We start from the raw sequence: 23040 nt of genomic DNA on the forward strand, positions 1-23040 counted from the left end.
GCGGCTGTTGGCAGGCGTAGGTCTGCAATGGCTTGTCTGAGACAGCAGTTCCTCCCCACCCGGGAGCTCCACAGAGCTGCTCGGGGCCTGGAGCCACTTCCCCAGAGCGAGGGATGCGTGTGAGAGGAAGGGTGATGGACAGGCTCCATCTTTTTAGAACTTTTTAGAATGTCAAAAGCAACATTCCACCACTTCTGCTGTGTTGTTTGCTATGAGTCCCTCAATCTGGCCCGCACCAAAGACCAAGGGAGACACAAGGGGATGAAAATCACTGGGGGTCATTTTAGAGGCTGCCTTCCTACCACTTAGATGAAACATTATTTTGTAACCTACTTGTTGTTTATTTGAGATATAGCTCATATTCCACAAACCTTACCATTCACCAATTTTAAAGTGTACAACTCAGTGGGTTTTAGTATATCCACAGGGTGTGGAAATAGCACCACTTACTCCAGGGCATTTTCACCCCGTAAAGAAACTCCATGCCATTCGTAGCCACTCCCCATTCCCTCCTTCCCAGCCCCGGAGGCCAGTGACCTACTGTCTGTCTCTATGGATTTGCCTATTCTGAACACTGCACATAAATGCATATATGCAGTATTTGGATATTACATATACGGATACATATGAGTTGCATATATACGCGATCTTGTGTTTTGGCTTCTGAGCACTAACGTTTTCAAGGTTCTTCCGTGTTGTAGTGTGTCGTCAGTGCTCATTCCTCTCTATGGCCAAGAAAGATTCCACTGTATGGAGAGACACATTTTGTTTATCCATTCATCAGCTGATGGACATTTGTTCTCTTTTTTGGCTACTAGGAATCATGCTGCTATTAATACTCACGTACACATTTTTGTGAACCTATGTTTTCAACTCTCTTGGGTATAAATCTGGCTGGTCATACGGTAACTCTACGTATCACTTTTTGAGGAACTGCCAAAGTACTTTCCAATCATTTTACATTCCCACCGGCAGTGGGTGAGAGTTCTGATTTCCTGATACCCTGGACAATGCTTGTCATTGCCCATTTTTCTCTTCCTGTACTCATCCTAGTGGGTGTGAAGTGGTTTCTCATTGTGGATTCGATTTGCGTTTTCCTACTGACTAATGAAGTTTGTATATTTTCATGTGCTTATTGAACGTCTGTATACCTTCTCTGGAGAAACGTCCATTCAAATCCTTTGTCCATTTTTCAATTGGGTTGTCTTCTTATTGTGTTTTTTATATATTCTGGGTAATACATCCTCAGCAGATATATGATTTGCAAATATTTTCTTCCATTCTGTGGATTTTTTCACTTTCTTGACAGTGTTCTTTGACACATGAAAGTTTTAAAATTTGAAGTCCCATTAATTTTTTTCCTTGGTTGCTTGCGGTTTAGATGTCATAGCTAAGAAACCATTGTGTGCTCTAAGGTCGTAAATATTTACATCTACGTTTTCTTGGCCACGAAGCTTGCAGGATCCCAGCCACCCGACCAGGGACTGAACCTGGGCCCTCAGCAGTGAAAGCGTGGAGTCCCAACCACTGGAATGCCAGGGAATTCCCACATTTTCTTCTAAAAGTTTTACAGTTTTAGCGTTACATTTGGGCCTTTGATCAATTTGAATTAACTTCTGTATATGGTATCGTTAGGGATCCAACTTCATTCTCTTGCAGTGGTCCCAGTACCATTTGTTGAAAAGAATATTCTGATCCCATTAAATGAGCTTGTCACCCTAGCTGGAATCAATTGCCTGTAGATGTATGGGTGTATTTCTGGACTCTCTAATCGGTTCCGTTAATCCACATGTCTATCCTGATGCCAGTACCACGTTGTCTGGATTACTGTTACTATGCAGTCGTTCTGAAATTGGGGAGTGTGAGGTCCTCCAACTTTGTCCTTATTTTCCAAGGTTGTTTTGACTTTTCTGGGTCCCTTGCATTTCCAAGAGATTAGGATCAGATTGTCAGTGTCTGCCAAAAAAAAAAAAAAAAAAAAAGGCAGTTGAGTTTTGATACAAATTGCATTGTATCTATACATCAGTTTGGAGTGGATTATCATCTTAACAATATTATGTCTTCCAATCTATGAATGCAAGGTGTGTTTCCATTTATTTAGATCTTTATTTCTTTCAACAATGTCTTGAACTTTTCAGTGTATAAATCTTGCATTTTTGTTAAATTTATTCCTAAGTATTTTATCCTTTTCAATCTATTACAAATGGAATTTTAATTTCATTTTCTTCATTGCTAGTGCACAGATATAGAACTTTTTTGTATATTTATCTTGTATCTAGTAACCTTGCTAAGCTTGTTTATTAGCACTGTGTGTTGTGTACTTATTCCTTAAGAGTTTCTATATGTAAGATCATGTCATCTTTCGTTCCAATCTGAATGCCTTTTATGTCATTTGCTTGCCTAAATGCCCTGGCAAGAACTTCCAGAACAATGCTGAAAAGAAGTAATGAAAGCAGACATCCTTGTCTTATTCCTAATCTCAGGGAAAACTTCTTATTCTTTCACCGTTAAATATGATGGTAGCCATGGATTTTTCTTAGATGCCCTTTATCCATTTGAGGAAGTTCTCTTCTGTTCTTATTTTGTTAAGTGGTTTTTAAAAATCATATAGAGTATTGGATTTTGTCAAATGCTTTTTCTACATCTACTGAGATGCTCATGTGTTTTTTTTTCCATTTTGTTCAATTAATATGGTATATTACATTAATTGATTTTCATATGTTCAACCAGCTTTGCATCCTGAGATAAATCCCAGCTGGTCATGGTGTATCCTTTTTAGATGCTACTGGATTCAGTTTGCTAGTATTTTGTTCAGGACTTCTGTATCTACGATCACAAAACACACTGGCCGGTAGTTTTCTTTTCCTGTGATGTCTTTGTGTGGTTTTGGTGTCAGGGTAATTCTGACTTCAGAAAATGAGTTGGGAAGTGTTCTCATAATTTTTGGTAAAAACTGGACATTTTAAATAACTGAATGTACAGCTCTAGAAATATGATTTTCTCCGTCCCCAAGGTCTGTTGTCATTACTGCTTGTCGTAGTAGTTAAGTAACTACCCTGAGCTAATTCTATAGTGTCTGTATTCTTTGTCACATAAGGTCACTGAAGTTTCTATTCAGTTAATGGTCAGCTAATGATAGGACAGAGATTTCTTTAAATGCCTGGAACAAATAAATCTCCCATTCTTTGCCAAGGGGCTGTAAGTGTGGCTAGGACAGGCTTTCAGGGTGCAGACAGGCAGTTTACAACTCCACCTTAGACTTCATTTCCTGAGTGGGCAATGCTTCAAGGTCAACAAAGGTGAGAGCTTAGGGTTTTCTCAGTTCTTTTCTGAGCAAGTGCACATCCCTGGGCACACAGACCCACATGTGTGCACGACCATCCAGACTTCCCGGAATGCATCAAAGCTTCCAAAGCCCTTATGGAACTCTATTCCCTAAACTTTAAAGTTTTTTTTTTTTCAGGTCTACTGTTTGACCCAACTCTTATCTGTTGCCTCTAACAATCACATAGTTAAAAAACTTGCCTGTAATTGTTCTTTTAAAAATGTCCTCTAGAGAGAAGACTTTTCACACTGAGTGAGCTCCAAGGTAGCCTTGCAACTGAGGGCTTCCAGGGAACCACCAGACTAATCAAATAATGGCATCCATTTTAGAACGTGTCTTTAATGAGTTCTAGCTCCACTCCTCTTCCTCTGGTAGCTGCCATGCGGCACCAGAAATGCAGGCTGTTATTTCTAAAGGCTACTGTGGACCTGGAGAACAGAGGATGACTCTAGGGCCAGTTAAAATGTCATAACACTCACTGCTCACCCTTTTTTTTTTTTTTGAATTTTATTTATTTTTTCATACAGCAGGTTCTTATTAGTTACCCATTTTATACATATCAGTGTAAACATGTCAATCCCAATCTCCCAATTCATCCCACCACCACCTGCCCGCCACTTTCCCCCTGGGTGTCCATACGTTTGTTCTCTACATCTGTGCCTCTATTTCTGTCCTGCAAACCAGTTCATCTGTATCATTTTTCTAGGTTCCACATATAAGCGTTAATATATGATATTTCTTTTTCTCTTTCTGACTTACTTCACTCTGTATGACAGATCTAGATCCATCCAAGTCTCTAAAAATGACCCAATTTTGTTCTTTTTTATGGCTGCATATATGTACCACATCTTCTTTAACCATTCGTCTGTCGATGGGCATTTAGGCTGCTTCCGTGACCTGGCTATTTATTGTAAATAGTGCTGCAATGAACATTGGGGTGCATGTGTCTTTTTTTTTTTAATTTCAGTATGTTGTATTTTTTTCTTAATTTTTATTTATTTTTGGCTGTGTTGAGTCTTCGTTTCTGTGCAAGGGCTTTCTCCAGTTGCGGCGAGCAGGGGCCACTCTTCATCGCGGTGTGCGGGCCTCTCACTGTCATGTCCTCTCGTTGCGGAGCACAAGCTCCAGATGCGCAGGCTCAGTAGTTGTGGCACACGGGCTTAGTTGCTCCACGGCATGTGGGATCTTCCCAGACCAGGGCTCGAACCCGTGTCCCCTGCATTGGCAGGCAGATTCTCAACCACTGCGCCAACAGGGAAGCCCCATGTGTCTTTTTTTTCTTTTTTTTTTGCGTTATGCGGGCCTCTCACTGTTGGGGCCTCTCCCGTTGCGGAGCACAGGCTCTGGACCCGCAGGCTCAGCGGCCATGGCTCACGGGCCCAGCCGCTCCGTGGCATGTGGGATCCTCCCAGACCAGGGCACGAACCCGTGTCCCCTGCATCGGCAGGCGGACTCTCAACCACTGCGCCACCAGGGAAGCCCTCATGTGTCTTTTTGAATTATGGTTTTCTCTGGGTATATGCCCAGTAGTGGGATTGCTGGGTCATATGGTAATTCTATTTTTAGTTTTTTAAGGAACCTACATACGGTTCTCCATAGTGGCTGTATCAATTTACATTGCCACCAACAGTGCAAGAGGGTTCCCTTTTCTCCACACCCTCTCCAGCATTTGTTGTTTGTAGATTTTCTGATGATGCCCATTCTAACTGGTGTGAGGTGATACACCTCATTGTAGTTTTGATTTGCATTTCTCTAATAATTAGTGATGTTGAGCAGCTTTTCATGCGCTTCTTGGCCATCTGTATGTCTTCTTTGGAGAAATGTCTACTCAGGTCTTCTGTCCATTTTTTGTTTCGGTTATTTTTTTTTTTAAGATTGAGCTGCATGAGCTGTTTATATATTTTGGAGATTAATCCTTTGTCCGTTGATTCGTTTGCAAATATTTTCTCCCATTCTGAGGGTTGTCTTGTTTGTAGTTTCCTTTGCTGTGCAAAAGCTTTTAAGTTTCATTAGGTCTCATTTTTGTTTTTATTTCCATTAATCTAGGAGGTGGATCAAAAAAGATCTTGCTGTCATTTATGTCATAGAGTGTTTTTCCTATGTTTTCCTCTAAGAGTTTTATGGTGTCCAGTCTTACATTTAGGTCTCTAAGCACTATGAGTTTATTTTTGTATATGGTGTTAGGGAGTGTTTTAATTTCATTCTTTTACATGTAGCTGTCCAGTTTTCCCAGCACCACTTATTGAAGAGACTGTCTTTTCTCAATTGTATACCCTTGCCTCCTTTGTCATAGATTAGTTGACCATAGGTGCGTGGGTTTATCTCTGAGCTTTCTATCCTGTTCCACTGATCTATATTTCTGTTTTTGAGGCAGGACCATATTGTCTTGATTACTGTAGCTTTGTAGTATAGTCTGAAGTCAGGGAGTCTGACTCTTCCAGCACCGTTTTTTTCCCTCAAGACTGCTTTGGCTATTCGGGGTCTTTTGTGTCTCCATACAAATTTTAAGATTTTTTCTTCTAGTTCTGTAAAAAATGCCATTGGTAATTTGAAAGGCATTGCACTGAATCTGTAGTGTTCACCCTTATTCTTGAATAAGTGCTCTCCAGCTTGTTTCAAGAGCTTGGCTAGTTTCCACACTTCTCAGAAAGTTGATTCTGACAATTTTTGCCAACCTTCTGGTTGACTTTATGGAGGAAGCAATTTTTGTAATCCTCACACTGCCATTTTCACTCACACTGTCATTTTCACTCACAGCTGCTTGTGTTGAAACTTGAAACTAAACCTTGACATTTTTCAAATATGACTAATTATTCCAAAGTATGATCTTCTCATGACTGATTAGTATTCCATTCTATGAATATGTTATTGTTTATTTAACAGCCATCTCCTGAGTGGTAGACATTAGGTGGTGGAAGGCTCCAGGGACATGCAGGAACCAGCTTGTGCTGACTCTGAAGAGCCACTTGTGTACATCTCTTCCCAATTCCCTCCTTCAGTAAAGTTCCATTGGTAGCTTGAAATCAGCCATGGTGGAAACGCTTACACCACAGAAACTGGCAAAATTACAAAATATTTTCCCCCACCCACAAATGACAGGCAGCTTTTAAGCATTTAACTGCACATCACTGGGTGCAAGTATCATAACACAGAGCCATAATAGGACCATATGTTTTTTTTGTTTTGGCTGCGTGGCATGTGGGATCTTAGTTCCCTGATCAGGGACTGAACTTGTGCCCTGCAGTGGAAGTGCAGAGTCTTAACCACTGGACCACTAAGGAAGCCTAGGACCATGTTTTATTAATTTGTGTATCCTTAAGACTCAGCAGGAGGCCTAGCACACAGTAGGTGATCAGGACTTTTTTGTTCTTTTTGTGTACACACTTCCTGACACAGATGGATTCCCAGTTTGAACCTTATTTTATAATCTTCTTTGATTCAGCATAACTTCAAAGCATATTATACTTGACACATAATTGTCATTATTTTAATGCCTGCAATTTTCCTTTGACTAAATGAATATTTCTTTAATCCCTCCCATGTCGATTTATTATTACTTCATTTCCAGTATTTCACAGTGATGAACATCTCCATGAAATGAGCTTTCTATATCTTGCTGAAACTCCTTTAAAGCTGGGAACAGGCTACCTTGCCAAAAGAACACCTGAGACAGAGTAAAAAACACATACGACCTCCTAGATCATTAACTGTTTTACACAGTAAATGTCTTTTCTGGGCCCAACTCTCTATTGCAGGGACTCAGGAAGAACACACCTGCACCACACATTCACAAACAGGTACTACATTTAGGACTTTAATGCTGTGTACACTGTGTACAGATTAAGTCATATCTGCAAGACAGCGGTGCTCATCATATAACCGCATAGTTGCAAACCAGGAATAATCAGGATGTACTTTCAGCTGCTCAAATAGAACCAGAACGCTTGTGTACTTGACAGGTTTCTTTCTCATCTATTAATAGCCCAGCTTTGCAGTATCAAGGAGCCAGGCTTCAAATATACATACTGTTGCTCAACTGTCCCTGGGGTGCCCAGGTCTGCATGGCCCAATGTGGCTGACTGCCTACTGGAAAAGGCCTCTTCCCTTTCCGGGGACCTGAAGTGCACAGAGCACTTGGTCCCACACCCCATAGCCCAGGCTTAATCATATGGCTCACATAGCTGCAAGGGAACCTGGGAGATGTAGCATTTGATCTGGCTGACCATATATCCAGCTAAAAATTGAGGGTCACGATAACATGAAAAGTAGAGAACTGATCTGGGGCAAAATTAGCATTCTCTCCTACAGTTTCCAATACCTTTTAAAAATGAATTAATACTTTTTATGTTCTACAGATTTATCTATTTAATTTTTTTCTGTACTTTTTTTTTTTTTTTTTGCAGTACGCGGGCCTCTCACTGTTGTGGCCCCTCCCGTTGCGGAGCACAGGCTCCGGACGCGCAGGCTCAGCGGCCACGGCTCACGGGCCCAGCCGCTCCGCGGCATGTGGGATCTTCCCGGACCGGGGTATGAACCCGTGTCCCCTGCATCGGCAGGCGGACTCTCAACCACTGCGCCACCTGGGAAGCCCTTTTCTGTACTTATTTTAAAAATGCCCCAGTTATACTGCATCATCATTTTTATGTTAAAAGCATTAGGTTGGTAAACTGAAACCTTCACACTGTACCAGAAAACATACTACCCTGTTTCAGTCTTCTTCTTTTTATATGCCAGGAGCTAAAAGGAATTGGCCCAGACCTTGCTCAGCTGTTTTAACAAAGACAGGTGAGACCTAGTCTCTGCCTACCAGGTCTGGTGCGGGAGACAAACATGTAAATAAATCATTACAGAAGGAAAACACAAAATGCTATAGAAGCCGAGAACCAAACTTCTCCCAGGAGGAAAGAGAAAGCTTCTAAGAAGAGGAAATCCAAATTCATCCAGAAAAAAACAAGAAAGAGCCTTCCTGACAATGGGAAAATCTTGAGCAAAGGCACTGAACGTTGGAGGCACCCCAGCAACTCAACTGAACACAGGGTGGATGGTGGCTAGAGATGATGCTGGGCCCAGGTCTCGGAGGGGAAGGCGCATCACTTGTCCAACTGTGGTGGTATGTGAACTGGCTCTCATCATCCATTTCCACTTCCTCGCGTGCCTTCACAGGCTGAGGCCAAAAACCTGAAAACTACACTTCCCCGTCCTCCTTGCAGCTGGAATTCTGGATGAGTCAGCTCCACCAGTTAAGTGCACTGACGCAGCTAGGAGTGAGGTCATGGCTATCTTTTCGCTTCTCCGGTTGCTACTGCTGGCTAGCAAGCCAGGGAAACACTGTGTTTCAGCAGCAATTCAGCTTTTTAAAAAAAATAAATTTATTTTATTCATTTTATTTTTAGCTGTGTTGGGTCTTTGTTGCTGCATGTGGGCTTCCTCTAGTTGTGGTGAGCGGGGGCTACTCTTCATTGCAGTGCGTGGGCTTCTCGTTGCAGTGGCTTCTCATGTTGCAGAGCATGGGCTCTAGGCACGCAGGCTTCAGTAGTTGTGGCACACAGGCTCAGTAGTTGTGGCTGGCGGGCTCTAGAGTACAGGCTCAGTAGTTGTGGCGCATGGGCTTCGTTGCTCTGTGGCATGTGGGATCTTCCCAGACCAGGGCTCGAACCTGTGTCCCCTGCACTGGCAGGTGGGTTCTTAGCCACTGCACCACCAGGGAAGCCCAGCAATTCAGCTTTGTGTGAACTAAGAGACTGAGAGAGCTGCAGCCATGGCAGAGGCTCCCTTATATCTGGAACATAGCTCCAGTGATGCCCCCTCTTCCTGATTGTGGGAGAGGCTGCAGCTCCCCTGGTAGGCCAGTTCTGCTGTGTTGTTCTGGCTGCATTCTTGAAGGCCCACTCAGAGACATTCCTTGAGGCCCTCCAATGACTTTGTAAGCATCTAACGCCCTCGATTAAATCCCTTTCTGATTAAAATTGGTAGAATGGCTTGTTTCCTCTAACTGAACTCTGATCAGTGCAGAGGCTTGCCGTTAAAACTGACTATTCGGGCTTCCCTAGTGGCGCAGTGGCTGAAAGTCTGCCTGCCGATGCAGGGGATACAGGTTTGTGCCCTGGTCCGGGAAGATCCCACATGCCGTGGAGCGGCTAGGCCCGTGAGCCATGGCCGCTGAGCCTGCGCGTCCAGAGCCTGTGCTCTGCAACGGGAGAGGCCACAACAGTGAGAGGCCCGCGTACTGCAAAACAAAAACAAAAACAAAAACAAACAAACAAAAAAAACCTGACTATTCAACCACATTCCACCTAAAATGTGGCTCAAGTCCAGGCTCTGGCTTACATTCTGGAGAGCCTATTGTTGTTATGCCCAGAAAGCAGCATGGACACCACCACCACCACCAAAAAGCTCCCCTGCCCTGGCCTGCCTCAGTGGAGAACAGACCACTTCTGAGAGCAGCTGAGGGCAAGCACAGACACAGCCTTCGCTGCAGGGATCCTGCTTCTGACAGATCTGTCCTCCTTCCACACCCAAAGGTAAGGCTGTACAACCCTAGCCACTGCTCAGGCCAATTGAGTGTCTGCAACAACACAGGGAAGGAGTTAAAATACCTATGGTCACAGAGATTTGGGTTCTCCTTCACTTCCCTACAAACAAAGCCATGAAGTTAAATGGGAGACTCTGGGGAGAGGGTGGGGGAGGGGGACTGCTGGTGGTTCGTTAGCAGAGAGCAGGGCCATCGCTCTGCATCCATTACCCGGCTGTGGTACACACAGGAACGTTATAAATTTTAATCATTGTCTACTTATTTTAAGGTAGAGTAGGAAAATATAACATGTGAAACAAACCCAATTTCATGAGCAGTATCTCTTCAGGACATGTTTAAAAGGCAAACCAATTGGGGGGATAATTAGGTAAGTAATAGTAAAACTGGCATGAAGATATGGCCAAAATCATGCAGGTGGCACGCCAATTCTAAGATTTGGAAACCCCACTGCAAGATGACATTTGGTCCCTGTGACAACAGTAGGAGTTGCTTAATTTTTGCCTCCACTTTAGAATGGAGAGTGAGGATCAGAACACTGAAATGACCTGTCAGTGTCACATGGCTACTAGTGGTCAGTAACAAAGTTGGGATTCATTCCTGGCTGGTATGGTCTTCACCCCACTCCCACCCCCACCTTATACAGACTCCGAAAGCCACCAGTAAGCATAACTTTGGAGAAGTGAAGAACTCTTCCAGTCCACTTCCTCCTGGCGGCTGTGGTCATCCACCACGTTCCCAGCTCCCCTCTGACGGGGCTGGTGTGCTGCAGGGAGAGCTCAGGAGGTGTGGCCTGGACATCCGAGCAGGCTGCCTCCTCCAGGGTGCAGGCTGGAAGGAAGCAGCCGCCTTCAGGTTCAGGGCAGAGGGGAGGGGGGGCCCTCGCTGGGTCTCTCATGCTTCTTCTTGGCCTCCTCTCTGGGTTACAGTCGATATCCCAGGAAAACAAACGAGAAAGTACAGCTGGCATGGTGTGGGGGGTTGGGATGCTGCCTGGGCACAGGCTGAGAGTCCCTTCTCAAAAGCCGATGACTCGTGTGGCCCAGGTCTCAGGGTCAGAGCTGTTCTAGCCAGCCCTCCTGAGGGGCCAGTGGCCGTCGGTGTGCCTCCTGTGCCCGAGGCTCCAACGCTGTCCCAGGGCGCCAGCTGAGGGCCTCAGAAGCCAACCAGCAAGGAAGGCGAAGGTCTTCTGGGCACGGCTGCAGCTCACTGCTCTTCTGTAACCCAAACAACTTCCATTTCAGCTGTTTTACATTCTAAAAGCAGTTTGAGGGGGAATTCCCTGGTGGTCCAGTGGTTAGGACTCTGTGCTTCCACTGCAGGGGGCCCGGCTTCGATCCCTAGTGGGGGAACTAAGATCCCGCAAGCCACATGCTGTGGCCTAAAAACAAAAGACAACAGTTTGAGAACCACTGCCTTAGCATCTCCTAGGCCTCAGGTTTGAAGAACTGTGCACAGGGCCCGCACTGCCTCTGAAGATATCCAGGGCAGAAATGGATGGGATAGAGGAGTGATGGCAAGTGATGACCGAGGGGCCTGGGGAACCAGATGAGCAGGAAGGACAGCAGGTTCCAGACGCTGGCCTTTACCAAACCCTCTTCTAAAGTGCTTCCTTGTCATTTCTGCCTAGCTTAAAAATACACGTTGGGAGAATGCCTGGGTAGCTCAGTCGGTAGAGCATCAGACTTTTTTTTTTTATTGGCCAGCCATGTGGCTTGTGCGATCTTAGTTCCCCCACCAGGGACTTAATCTGGGGCCATGGCGGTGAAAGCACCGAGTCCTAACCACTGGACCACCAGGGAACTCCCCTAGAGCATCAGACTTTTTTTTTTTTGAATATTTATTTATTTGGATGCACTGGGTCTTAGTTGCAGCACGTGGGATCTTTGTTGCTACGTGTGGGATCTTCTTTTTTAGTTGTGGCATGTGAACTCTTAGTTTCAGTATGTGGGATCTAGTTCCCTGAAAAGGGATTGAACCCGGGCCCCCTGCGTCGGGAGCATGAAGTCTTAGCCACTGGACCACCAGGGAAGTCTCCTAGAGCATCAGACTTTTAATCTGAGGGCCCAGTGTTCAAGTCCCTGTCCAGGTGCAAAAAAATAAAATAAATAAAATTTTAAAAATAAATAACCAATTAAAAAAATAAAATTTATAAACAACCTAAATGCCCAATGACAGATGAATGAATAAAGATGTGGTCGGGACTTCCCTGGCAGTCCAGTGGTTAAGACTCTGCACTTCCACTGCAGGGGGCACGGGTTCAATCCCTGGTGGGGGAACTAAGATCTCACATGCCTCGCAGCACAGCCAAATAAATAAATAAATGATGTGGTACATACAGACAATGGAATACTACTCAGCCATCAAAAAGAACAGAATAATGCCATTTGTAGCAACATGGATGCAACTAGAGATTATCATACTAGGTGAAGTAAGTCAGAAAGAGAAAGACTGGTGGACTGCCACTGTAACCAAATGATCTCACTTAACATTGGCAACATGGGCATAAAGCAACACCATGGACCTCTTGACAAGATGAACAGAGATGGACCCAACATCACATATAGTATTTCTGTCAAAAATGCAAAGCCTGGATGTAATAAGAAGGAAACATCAGGCAGACCCAAACTGAGGGACAGTCTACAAAATAACTGGCCTCTGCCTTAAAAAACCTCAAGGTCGAAAAAGACAAAGAAAGGCTAAGAAACTGTTCCAGTTCAAGAGACTTAAGGAACATGAAAACAAAATGCAATGCCTGGAATGGATCTTAGACCAGGAAAACACCACCACCTCCACCACCATAAAGAGGACATTATTGGCCGCCTGCTGATGCAGGGGACGCGGGTTCGTGCCCCGGTCTGGGAGGATCCCACATGCCGCGGAGCAGCTGGGCCCGTGAGCCATGGCCGCTGAGCCTGCACATCTGGAGCCTGTGCTCCGCAACGGGAGAGGCCCCAACAGTGAGAGGCCCGCGTACCGCAAAAAAAAAAAAAAAAAGAGAACATTATTGGGACAATGGAAGAACCTGAATATGGGCTGTAAATTAGATAACAGGATTGTATCAATGCTGAATTTCCAGATTTTGATAGTTGCACTCTGGTTTTGTACCAGAATGCCTCTGAATTTAGGAAATAATCCCTGAAGTTCGAGGTTAAACACAAAGATGTTTTCAATTCACTCTCAAGTGGTTTAGAGAGAGAGAGAATGATAAAGGCAAAACATTTACCTAAATAATCCATGGTCAAGTCAGACAACAGATCATGGAGGACAGGTGAAGGTTTCTCCCACACCCTTTGCTGCCACCTCCCAGACACAAGCACGATCCTTCACATATTTCTCTGGGCTCAGATAATCATCTATACACAGATGCATGGTTTGCTGGGGTTTAGTTTCTTTTTAAAAACAGGGTCATAGATTACATGTTACCCTACAATTTGATTTTTAAAATAGTTTTTAAGGTTTTTTTTTTAATCAAAGCAATATATGCATATGGTTAAACATTACTAGTACTGAAGGGCTTAAATAAAAGCCAACTGCTCCACCCCTTCCTGACCCCAAGGCTGCCCCTCAGAGCAGTCACTCTCAACTGCTCCACCCCTTCCGGACCCCAAGGCTGCCCCTCAGAGCAGTCACTCTCAACTGTTTGTTTTGCTGGTGCTTACCCCTATAGCTCTAAATAACACGCTGATCCTATTTCTGGGTATATGAATGGTACGCTGACTTCCTGCTTTGTGTGAGGATTTAATTCACTTACACCCTCCTCCACTGTTTCCAAGGGTTTTCATTACTATCTGTGGTTCTTCTTTAATTTCCACTCCGGCCGTATCTGAGCTCCAGCTCTGTACCTTTTCCTTCCCTCACCCTGCCACCTGTCTACTTCCGTTAACTATAACTTTACACTGCCAAACTGATAATGTGTTATGTTGTTCTGAAACCATAATTGTCTTGCTTGCTGAGTTGACAGGTGGACTCTCTCAATAAATACTGCTCATATGATTAGCACGATAGAAATATTATTACCTGCACAACCAAGCAGTGTACTACGGTTACATCTCCTTTCTTGGGCAGCCTTTGATTTTCCTTGCATTCAACTTCTTTTACTTAACAGCATGTCAAAGTTCTTCCAATTTTTTAAATAACCATATGGTAATTTGAGTAAGTAGATTTAAATTTTAAAAATTAAACTAAATTTTCATAGTGGTAAAATATACATAAAAAGGCCATCTTAACCATTTCTAAGTGCACAGGTCAGTGATATTAAGTACGTTCTCACTGTCGTGCGACCACTGCCACTATCCGTTGCGTAACTTCTTCATCATCCTGCACTGAAACTGTCCCCATTAAACAGAAACTCCTCAATCCCCGCCCCCACCCCCAGCCCCCGGGGCCACTGCTCTACTTCCATCTCTAAGGCTACTCTATAGAGATCTCATAAAAAATGGCGTCACACAATATTTGTCTTTTGTCCTTTTGGCTTACTTCACTTAACGTAATTTCCTCAAAGTTCACCTATGCTGTAGAGTATGTCAGGATTTCCTTGCTTTTTACAGATGAATAATATTCAATTGTATGTATGGAGAGGCAGCATTTTGTTTTCTATTCATTGTCCACTGAAGGATATTTGCGGTGTTTCCATCTTTTGGCTACTGTGAATAATACTGCTGTGTGGGGCTTCCCTGGTGGAGCAGTGGTTAGAACCCTCCTGCCAACGCAGGGGACATGGGTTCGAGCCCTGGTCCGGGAAGATCCCACATGCCGCGGAGCAACTGAGCCCGTGCGCCACAACTACTGAGCCTGCGCTCTAGAGCCCACAAGCCACAACTACTGAGTCTGCACTCTAGAGCCCACGAGCCACAACTACTGAAGCCTGTGCTCCACAACAAGAGAAGCCACCGCAATGAGAAGCCCGCGCACCGCAACAAAGAGTAGCCCCCGCTCGCCGCCACTAGAGAAAGCCCGCGCGCAGCGACGAAGACCCAACACAACCAAAAAGAAAATAAATTTATATTAAAAAAAAAATACCGTTGTGAACATTGTTGTACAAATACCTCTTTGAGTACCTGCTTCCAGTTCTTTTGGGAATATGCCCAGAAATGGAATTGCGGGATCATATGGACATTCTGTTTTTTTTTTTTTTAAAGGAACCTCCATACTGTTTTCCACAGCAGCCACACCATTTTACATTCCCACTAGAAGTGTATAAGGGTTCCAATTTCTGCTTTTTTGATGATTCCTAATGGGTGTGAAGCGTTATCTTATTGTGGTTTTGATTTCTATTCCTTAATAATCAGTGATGTTGAGCATCTTTTCATGTGTTTATTGGCCATTTGGATAACTCCTCTGGTGAAATATCTTTTCAAGTCCTTTGGGCATTCTATTTAAAATTCATTTTTTAAATTGTGGTAAAATATTCATAACAAAATTAACTATTTTTCAGTGTACCAGTGGCATTAAATACATTCATATTTTTGTGCAACTCTTACCCAGTTTTGAATTGGGTTGTTTGGTACTGCTGAATTTTAGTAGTGCTTTATATATTCTGGGTATTAATTCTTTACCACATATGTGATTTGCAAATATTTTTTCCCACTCTATACATTGCCTTTTTACTCTGTTGATTGCATTCTTTGATGCACAAACATCTTAAATTTTGATGAAGTCCGATTTATTTTTTCTGTCATTGCCTGTGTCTTTGGTGTCACATCCACAGAATCACTGCCAAGCCCCATGTCATGAAGCTTTTGCCCTATAATTTGTTCTAAGAGTTTTACAGTTTTAGCTCTTACGTTTAGGTCTTTGATCCACACAGAGTTCGTAACTTGTTAAATCAAAGCAATCTTTAAAATGTAAATGCCATCGTGCCTGCTCACACATCTGCAGAGGTTTTCATCTCACTCAAATTAAGAATGATTACCTTATCCTAGCCTACGGGGCTCCACCTGACGTGATTTACACTCCTCTGATTTCACACGACTCTAGGTGCATGGCCACACCATGCTGCCCCTCCCACGTGCGGAGCACATTACCACTGCAGGGCATCTGTGCTTGCTGGTCCCTCTTCCGGGAGATCCCTGATCGCACGACTCCTCCTCAGTGAGGTTGTTCCCTACCACCTTCATCTCTACCCCAACCCCGAGTTTGTTTTCTTATTAGCACGTATCACTGCTATCATTGTTCCTTGTGTTCCCCAGGAGACTATAAACTCTAGGAAGGCAAAGGTCAAGAACACATGGATGCGCAGAGTAAAGCTTTAAGTGGTGGTCAGTGGATGAGAGCTTTCTACATAAGATCCTTAAAATCAGGGTGCACCCCCTTTATCCCTCCCTCCTTCCACCGGCTGGAACCAAACGTGTGGCAACAAGTTTTAGACTATTTAGATGATGGCAACTCCTTAGAGATGACCAAGCAACAAGACAGGTGGCACTTGGGTGCCTGGTGATTTTGGGAAACGGTGCTGTTGAGAAAGCTTGGACTTCTTTTTTCCTTTTGAGGAAGAGCACACTTCATTGGAAAGAGAGCACTGAATGTGACCAACAGATGAAGGCAGCTCGATAGGCATCCTGACCACCATGCTCGAGAAGACACACAGGGTGCTTTGCTGAAAAAGATCAGTGGGAACGTGGACTCCTCTGGGCAACCTCCCCAACCTTTTCCCTCCCAGGAGGACTCCCAGCCATTTCCTCGAAGGCAACCATGGTTCACTAGAGAGAGAGCCCTCAGGGATGCCTTCTTGTTTATGCTATTTTATTTTTTTTCAGTTTTTTTTTTAATGTGGACCATTTTTTAAAAAGCCTTTATTGAATTTGTTACAATTTTTGTTTTATGTTTTGGTTTTTTGGCCATGAGGCATGTGGGATCTTAGCTCCCCAACCAGGGATCGAACCTGCACCCCCTGCACTGCAAGGCGAAGTCTTAACCACTGGTCTGCCAGGGACGTCCCAGCCTTAACTATCTATCTATCTATCTACCTACCTACCTATCTATTTATGTTTGGCCGAGTTGGGTCTTCGTTGCTGTGCACGGGCTTTCTCTAGTTGCAGTGAGCAAGGGCTACTCTTCATTGCAGTACGTGGGCTTCTCATTGTCGTGGCTTCTCTTGTTGCGGAGCACGGGCTCTAGGCACGCAGGCTTCAGTAGTTGTGGCATGTGGGCTCAGTAGTTGTGGCTCGTGGGCTCTAGAGTGCAGGCTCAGTAGTTGTGGCACACAGTCTTAGTTGCTCCGCAGCATGTGGGATCTTCCCAGGCCAGGGCTCAAACCCGTGTTCCTTGCATTGGCAGGCAGATTCTTAACCACCGTGCCACCAGGGAGGTCCCAAGGAAGCTTTATTGTGACAGACACCACTGCTCACATGTCCAGTCTCCCCTTGGTTCCTAGAATGTAAGCCTGATTTGTTCAGGGCAACAATGGGCCCAGCTAAAGAACTCTGTTTCTCAGCAGACCCTACAGCTAGAGGTGGCCAGGTGACAGGACTCCAGGCAACGAGGGGGAAGCTGCTGGGTGGGGCTTCCTGAGCAGCTCAGAACAAGAAAGCTGACTGAGCCGGGCAAACTTGCCGTCTTCCCTTTCCCTTCATCCTGCCTGCAGTCATCTTGTGACCCTGAGGTGACAAGCATGAGGATGAAAACCACAGGGTAAGGATGAGTGAGCAAAAGGACAAAAGTAGCTTCGGCCTCTGATGGCTTCATGGGTCGACAGTACTTCTCAGAACTTCTTGCTCCATGAGAAAAGGGAAATCTATGTTCAGCTAAGGCACTGTGGGTTGGGTTTTCCATCAAAAGATAGGAGTCTGGGTCCTTGATGGTCCCATGGGGCAGCCACTCTAGCAGAAATCTAAACTTCTTTTACAAAAGAGAAAAACGAAGCCCTAATTTGTTCATCACTTGTAGCAGAGACAAGTAACATGCGTTACTCTTGCGTCCTGGGTGAGAAAGGAGAGAATAGTCACGCTTTGGAGATGCTGAGTGTGAGGTGCCGGTGGGATAGACAAACACAGAGAACCAGGAGAGAGCAGGAGGTGTGGGTCTGGAGCTTGGGGAAAAGAGCTGGGTTAGAAAAGGACAGGTCAGGGACTTCCCTGGTGGCGCAGTGGTTGAGAATCCGCCTGTCAATGCAGGCGACACAGGTTCGAGCCCTGGCTTGAGAAGATCCCACATGCCGCAGAGCAACTAAGTCCGTGCATCACAACTACTGAGCCCGCACTCTAGAGCCTGTGCTCCACAACAAGAGAAGCCACTGCAATGAGAAGCCTGCACACCTCCACGAAGAGTAGCCCCCACTCGCCACAACTAGAGAAAGCCCAAGCACAGCAACGAAGACCCAACACAGCCAAAAGTAAATAAATAAATGATAAATAAACTTTAAAGAAAAAAGAAAAGACAGGTCATAAGACTTCAGGGTGGACACTTCAGAGTCCCTCACTGCTGGTCTTGGGTGGGGCACAAACACATCCTGACCATCTCTGAGGAACAGAGCAGGGGTCAGATTTGGACTACAAATAAGGAAGACTGTCACAGTCAGAGCTGTCCAAGAAAGGAACAGGCCCCCTAGTCAGGGAGCACTCTGCTCCTTGAGCAGTGCAAGCAGAGACTGGGTGCTGGAGAAGCGGGAGAGAGGTCCAGAGCAGCGGGAAGTGGAGTCCATGACTGTTAAGGATCTTTCAGGCCTTGAGCTGCTGACATTCTACGCTGACATTCTAAGCATTGGGTCCTGAAGTGTGGTGTTATCAACCTTGGAAAAAGGACCCACCCAACAGTGAGACCAGAGGTCGCAGGGCCCCCATCCTTGCCCTGATGCTATGGTCTTTCACAGAAGCCAGGGGCCATCTGCATGGTACTCAATTGCATGCAAGGTCTCAGACGTTTCTACTGACAAGTATTAGATAACTACTAGACCCCAGAGTTTTATTTAACTACATACTAATGGTTTTTTCTCCATAGTTATTAAACTGATACACGCACAAAACAACAGTAACAGTGACAACAACAAAAAAACCTTGTAAATTCAAGAAAACACCAAAGGAGGGGGAAATATGTAATTCTACCACCCAGAGATAACCACGATTAGCAATTTTAACATAAAAATATCATGTCTTTTTTGCGCACATAAAGTTTTCCTCAAAGTTGTGTTTTACTTTACATGCTATTGTGATGCCTTCGTTTTTTTCAACTTATTTTGATATAAACTTACAAAAAAGTTGCAAGGATAGTAAAAAGAACCCCTGTGAATCCCTGTGTACCCTTCACCCAGATATACTGCTTCCTTTTAATGGCCAGGTGAGCCCTTCATCCACGTGACTCTACTGTCCTCAAAACATCCCCTGAGATGAATACTTATCCACACCTCACACATGAATACATTAGGCCTTAGTCAGGGGCTTCGGATATTTCACTTCACAATCCTTAAAGGTCTTTGATTCCTATCTTTGTGCACCTATTCCTTAGGGTTTCGAGGCCATCTCTAAATAAGATTATCCACAAAATCCCCCAAACCCACTGGCAGGGCAGAAGGGAATCCACGATCATCACAGTACCTTACACCTGTGTCCCATCACCAGGCCACGTCATGGCCCATGATGCACAGTGACTAACTACATCTTTTAATCTTCTAATGACCTTGTAAACAGCTTAATAGTGCATTTTTTATGATTCAGAATTACTTCGTCAAGTGCAACTATATAAAACACACTCTACTCTCTATAATCCTATTAGATATTACTTCATGTTAAAATACTTACGCACCCGTGTTCATAGCAGCATTATTCACGACAGCCAAAAGGTGGACACAACCCAGGTGTCCACTGACAGATGAAGAAACAAAATGTGGTGTCAGGGTGGAAAAATTTTCTTTCCACCCTTCTAGGTTCTTTGGCTGGTCTAATGGTTAAGCTGACATCAGACAGATTAACAGGAGAAAAACAGATCTAATTTCATATGTATGGGAGTCCCATAAAAATGAGACCCAAAGGCAGTCAGGCAATTGAGACTTACCTGCATCCCTGAACTAGGAAAGGGATAGAAGCTGGGGCTGCAGAGGGGAGGAGGGCCATTCACAGCAGCTGAGAAGAGCGGACGCCTGCCCTGCCATGCAGGTTAAGTCTTTAACATAAATAAGTCATCTCTGCTAATTGCTTTCTTGAGGGGCTGGCCCCCTATTGCAATTCTTTTAGGCTGATAAAGAAGAGGTAAAAATTTTTCCTGAAACTGTTGGGTCTTGACAGCCTTTAGCTCAAAGTAATTCACATGAACAAGGTGGCACATTTGGGGTGGCATATTCTGCTCCCCTTCAGTGCTATACACACACACGAGAATATTAATCTGCCTTTAAAGGGAAGGAAATCCTGACACATGCTACAGTGGGTGAACCTTGAGGACATTATGCTCAGTGAAATAAGCCACTCACAAAATATACTCTATGACTCCTCTTATATGAGGTCCCTGGAGCAGTCAACTTCACAGAGACAGAAAGTAGAATGGTGGCTGCCAGGGACCCAGGGGAGGGGAAAATGGAGAGGTATTGTTTAATGGGTACAGAGTTCCATCTTTTTGTAAAACGAAGACTTCCGGAGATTGCTTACACAACAGCGTGAACGTACTTAACGCCACTGAAATATTAACGCCACTTAAAAATATTAAGATGCTGAGTTCTACGTTACCATTATTAAACTAAAAGAAAAATTTTACACATACGTGGTACGTGTTTCATATTAAATGAGCAATGAAATATGAGCAATGAGCCGCAGAAAGGGAGGCTGATGCCTCTGAAAGGCCCTGGAAGACGCTCCGAAGAGGTGCCTGCGAGCTGAACAGTGCAGGTGGCTGTGAGCAAGGAGGCATCTCCGCAAACGGCCTGCAGACCATATCCGCATTCTCCCACTGGAGACGGGAAGCCGGAGGCCCTGAAGCCGGCAGACCTGCTGGCCCCCACTTCTCCTTGCAGGCTTCCTGTGTTAACTGTCACCCTGTGGCCACCTGCTCCTTACCCTCCGGAGAAATTCTGCCTCTGAGTGCGGTATTAGTTCCTTAACCCTGAGGTTGCAATACTGCAGAACTAGAGACCACTACTGAACGCCTGCTGTGTGCCCTGCACAAGGTGCTTTACATACATTGTCTCTAATCATTTCCACGGCGACCCTATGAAAGAGGTTTTGTGATTCTCGTCTTACTCATGAGAAGATTGAAGTCTGCGAAGGTTAGGTAACTTACTCAACGATACACAATAAGGAGCTAAATTCTTTGCATTATATGGCCTCTAAGATGATAAAAATAAAAGTAAGATCCATAGGGCAACTAGCATATTTTTAAAGCCCCTATAAGGTCCCAGAGGCAAAAATGTATCAAGCAACTCAGGGTTGCCCCCAAATAGTAAATGCTCTTTCCTGAGCACTTAGCACAGCTTAGGAACTTGGCTAACTCTATCTAGTTCCATCACCAGAGCTACGGCATTATGTGTATACCACAGGCCCGAGTGGTACGTGCAAGGGTGTCCACTTGTGGTCAGTTGCTTCAGGAAGGAGGACGTTGCTCTCACGTTCAAATATGTGATTCCCAAAACCAATACCACTTCTGAAATTGCTACTACTTTATTTTTTAAACATTAAGAAGACATTTCAGGATGATTTTAAGGCAGAACTTGCTTCAGTTTCTAAGTCAATGCTGCCATTGTGTTTCATGGTACTAACCCTAAAAACACAGAAGATATACCAGCGACTGAACCTACTGAAAATATGTGTGCTTGTAGCAAAAAGGCATTTATTCATTCATTCATTCAACAAACCGGTCTTGAGCGCCTTCTGTTTGCCCGGCTCCTCCTCCCCCCCGCAAAAACAAAAGCAAAAAGAACAAAAATCTCGCTTTCAAGACTCAGGTCGTCTCATCGGTTCGAAACCTTTGCAGCAAGTATTGATACTACAGTACTGACCTCTAAAATTTTATCCTCACAAATTCAATCTCATGAATCTATTAACCACCGTGGCTCCAGCTGAAAAAACCTACTTTTTTTAAACGTTGCCTTCTCGCTTTATGATGTCATAACCTCATAAAAAGACCTGGTGTATTTAGATCACACACTCAAATATCCCCAAACTTATTTCCCCCGCCCCTGTCCCCGTCCTCCCATCTCTGCTGCCTTCCTCACCGCCCGTTTCGGCCCTTCGGCTGGGACTCTGCCTGTGCGAGCTCGTGGGCACCTCTATCCTCGTGGGTCTTTTTAAAAAACACCCAAAACCCGCCAACAATGCACATCCTCACACGTTTTTCCGCGCTTTGCTTTTTTCACTTAGTGTCTGCTGGGGTTGGGTCCACATTACTGTAGGAACCGTCTTGCGGTTTCTAGCGACAGCAGGTCACTCCTCTGAAAGGACAGACTAGCTCATGTCACCTGGTTAATCCTGGTTTCGTGGTCAAGACATGAAGGTCAGCCTTCGTGTCCACGCGAGGCAGCTGAGGGCACCGGCGCCCCTCCCTAAATGGCCGAGAGGGAACCCCTAACGTGGCCGCGGGGCACTGACGGCCCAAAGCCGAGCCCGGGAAGGGCCGGGAGCCCCAAAGGCCGCCCCACCGCGGCAGAGCACGAGCGTCCTGCGCCAGCGGCCGGACCACGGGCCACGCCGCACACTCGCCTCCACTTCCGGCCACGCAGAGTGGGGGCCGCCATCTCTTACTTTCGGCCACCTACCCGACGACAAAGACACCGGGAAACTCCGCGGGAGCCGTCTTTCGCGAGGAGCCTGCTACAATCCCCGCGTGTCCCAGAAACAGGCCAGCCTCTCAGCGTGCCGTACCGCCACACAGGAAGCCGCCATGTTGTACATCTTGTACGGCAAAGCCCTCCATTTCCGGGACCGGCCGCTGACTTGACCCGTGAGGCGCGAGCCAACAAAGGTGGCGTGAGCGCCTTCTGGCGGCGGCGCCGGAGTAGCGCCGCCAGCTTTGACCTGCGGGGAATTCTGCTTCCGGGTCTCCTGGGGGTGGGGCATTGACGTGAGCTCAGAGCTGGGTCGCGGGTGGGGTGGCACCCGAGCGTGCGCAACGGCGATGGCGCGGGGCTGCGGCCTGGGATCGCGTGGGTTGAGGGTCTGCGTGGTCTGTTACCTCGCCCCCTCCTGGGAGGCCCGTGCTGTTATTACCATTTACGGGTGAGAACACGCGCCCTCCTTGCCCACTCTGCTAAACCCCGGTGAAGATGACC

General features: G+C 45.4%; 1 protein-coding gene across 1 annotated transcript in view; it reads right to left on the minus strand.

Moving 5' to 3' along the window:
* Positions 1–22699, minus strand: part of RAB7A (RAB7A, member RAS oncogene family) — a 94343-nt gene extending 71644 nt beyond the window's left edge. The window contains exon 1 of the mRNA XM_082663068.1: positions 22528–22699. The gene's annotated coding sequence lies outside the window, so the exon portion shown is untranslated. The remainder of the gene's footprint in view (positions 1–22527) is intronic.
* Positions 22700–23040: the final 341 nt, after the last annotated feature.

The sequence above is a fragment of the Grampus griseus genome (assembly GCF_964374135.1).
Source record: "Grampus griseus genome assembly, chromosome: 10".
NCBI lineage: Eukaryota > Metazoa > Chordata > Mammalia > Artiodactyla > Delphinidae > Grampus > Grampus griseus.